The sequence below is a fragment of the Hyposmocoma kahamanoa genome, unplaced genomic scaffold (assembly GCF_003589595.1).
Source record: "Hyposmocoma kahamanoa isolate Upper Pololo Valley unplaced genomic scaffold, ASM358959v1 80, whole genome shotgun sequence".
Lineage (NCBI taxonomy): Eukaryota > Metazoa > Arthropoda > Insecta > Lepidoptera > Cosmopterigidae > Hyposmocoma > Hyposmocoma kahamanoa.
In genome coordinates, this window is record NW_020654051.1 from 5,403,421 (window position 1) to 5,406,373 (window position 2,953).

The 2,953-nt window shown below is 34.0% G+C and overlaps 1 protein-coding gene across 1 annotated transcript in view; it reads left to right on the forward strand.

The window, feature by feature from the left end:
* LOC113233888 overlaps positions 1 to 2,953 on the forward strand; it is a 44,231-nt gene continuing 41,278 nt past the window's right edge. Inside the window, exon 1 of the mRNA XM_026469117.1 lies at positions 1 to 53. The gene's annotated coding sequence lies outside the window, so the exon portion shown is untranslated. The remainder of the gene's footprint in view (positions 54 to 2,953) is intronic.

Below are 2,953 nucleotides of genomic sequence, written 5' to 3' on the forward strand. Positions count from 1 at the left end.
AACTAACTGAAATTAAAAGCGATTTTGCACTTTATTCATTTGACTACGTATATGTAAGTGGATTTGTTAAGTAATAAATGTAGGCACTGCTTTGAGGAAGTCTATGTTAATAAAAATTGAAGTTAATTCATTTGTTACTCCGGGAACCCTGTGAAGGTTAAATCGTTCAAAATAGCTGCGGTTGAGTTGAATATTTTTTCATGCAATTAATTTTCCCATCCCTCCCCATAAATTTAATAACTACAACTAAATTTAATAAGCGCAACTACAGTCACCCGACACGTGGCATCCTCAGGGGCTGTTGATTGCTCGACAATCGGCCGAGCGACTTTATTTTATTAATTGTATGGGAAAATTAAATGCCTTAAAAAATATCAACACAAACGCAGCTGTTTTGCACGATTAACCATCACTGGGTTCGCGGAGTAGCAAATTAATTATCTTCCATTTTTATTAGTAGCTTTGTTAACATAAAACATGATCACGATTTATATTTGTATGTAGCATCGAAAAATGTCCTCAACACACAAAAAGCACTTGTACAGTTAGTTAATAAAAGGTAAAATATAAAAGGAAACAAAAATTCAAAGTAGGTGAGTAATGAAATCCAAAATTTAAGGTAAAAAGTAAATGCTCAAGTAAGGACTTCAGTATAATTTAAAGCACTGAAAATCATACTCAAGTCCTTGCTATTAGGGTCGTATTTCCAGTGCTTGAAATCATACTCAAGTCTGCTCAAGTCCTGACTTGAGCATTGAGTAGAGTTTTGAAATACGACCCCCAGTGTCGATCGAGTCCAAACAATTAAGAGATAGTCAATACCTAATGAATACGTTGGTAAGCAGGTACCTAATGAAGAAATTATTTTACAAAAAAAATAATCGACTAAAAACTAACATCCCAAATAATATTAAAACATAAATAATAAAGACATCATTATTTTACGCAATGTACAACGAAATTGTTCATTTATTAACTAAACATAGTTTTCATATCAAAAATACGGATATCACATCGAATTAACTAATGCATACGTAGGCTAAGCTAAGCTATAAACCTTAAAATATGTTCCCATAACTTGCTTTATAAATATTTTTCGTTTATGTAGTGAATCTCGTGAACCAAATATTTATATAAAAACTACTTATTGTATGACATTATTTCTAAAATTTCAAATTCTTATACTTCAAATTTATCTCATGCTTTTTTATCATTTTCGTTCAAACATGAGTCCAGTGCAATAAATTTTATAAAATTCAACTTTTTTTAAACGTTTTGGATAGAAAAGAATCTGCTCGATGTAGTTTGTTAGAAATTGAAGGTCGCGACCGTCTTGCTTTAGACTTCGTCATTAGAGTTGTTTTATAACAAATACACTGAAGTCTTTTAACACCCTTTTCAAACTAGGTCACTTACTGTTAAAATATACATATGATTTTTAGAACAATAAACCACAATAAAAAAAATATATATTATATATCTCAAAAATATTAAATATCCCTCTAGGTAAACGCCAACAAATTTTGTTAGAAACTCTACAGCGGACAGGGCAAAATTATAACTTGCTCTCGCGGTGAAGAAATAGACACAAAATGGTCGTCATTTCAATGCTCTCCTGAAATTAATCTAATCAGTTTTTGACATGTTCAGTTATGATCAAAGGCTCTGAATAAATAAAGAGTAATAAAACAATTAAACAACCACACAAACCACCCGCTCTCAACCTTTTTTAATTCCCTGCTACTACCAGTACCGGAGTACCGGAGTAACGGAGTTCACTACTGGGCCCTACCCGCAACACCGAAGATAAAAACCAATTTAGAAAAAATTAAAAAAAAATCCAAATTGGTCCTACCGGGAATGGTACTCCTCATCCTCAGTAAAAACCGTTGTGCCATCGAGGTTGTCATAAACTATTTAGATTCAAAACATCAAAAATGTTAGTTTTTCCTGTAGTAGAGCCTGGAGAGCTAGTAGAGGATAAGCTAGACATCTCCAGTCCCGTCAGCCGCTTAGGTTATTGGGAATTGGAGAGACGTCGTTTTTCGGCGTCGGGAAGTGAGCGTGCCTTACAGCTCCGCCTCCAATGAGAAAATTTGGTAGTGGACTCTAGAGTCGACGACTTAACGGTGGCAACCGCTAGTTGTGCAATACGCAACGGGAAGTGAGCGTGCCTACAACTCCGGTACCTATCTAGGAGATTAGGGTGGGTACTGTACGTGCTCACCCGAGGCACTATCCTCTCGCGAAACGTATGAAGTCAAGTGACAACCCTGTACACTGGCTAATCTGAGGTCAGAACCTGAACTTGTAAGGTTCCTGCGCGCGCACAGGTTATAGTGCCCTTGTCGTATACCCTAAGGATCGGGAGGGAGAATCACTATAATCAAAACTGTAGTAGATCACTAGTTAACGAAAAACTGTATGTAAAATATCCAGAGCTTGCAACGAAATTACATAAAGCCTGGGATGAAATCATAATGTATATAATTAAAAACTTAAATGATAAAAAAGCCTAGGTTTTGATGGTGTTCGTGCCTTTGATGTGAAATACATTACAAAATATTTGACGCCGATAATTACTAATTTAATAAATTCTTCTATAAATAAATCCAATTATCCCGATAAATTAAAAATTGGTACTATAAGGCCGATACATAAAATGGGTAATTGTAAAAACATAAATAATTATAGACCAGTTACTATACTATCACATATAAACAAAATTATAGGAAAATGTATAGGTAATGAAGTTAACACATTTCTCATGGATATGAGAAACTACTATAATACATAGTAGCCAATATGGATTTCAAAAAAATAAAAATGCTTCCCATTTGCTATGTTATTTCACTAATGAGGTTAATACCTCGTATTTACTTTTCTGTACGATATTTGCAATATATTTAATAGGGGTTAAAGTATGAAATTGCCGATTTGTACTGAAAATCTA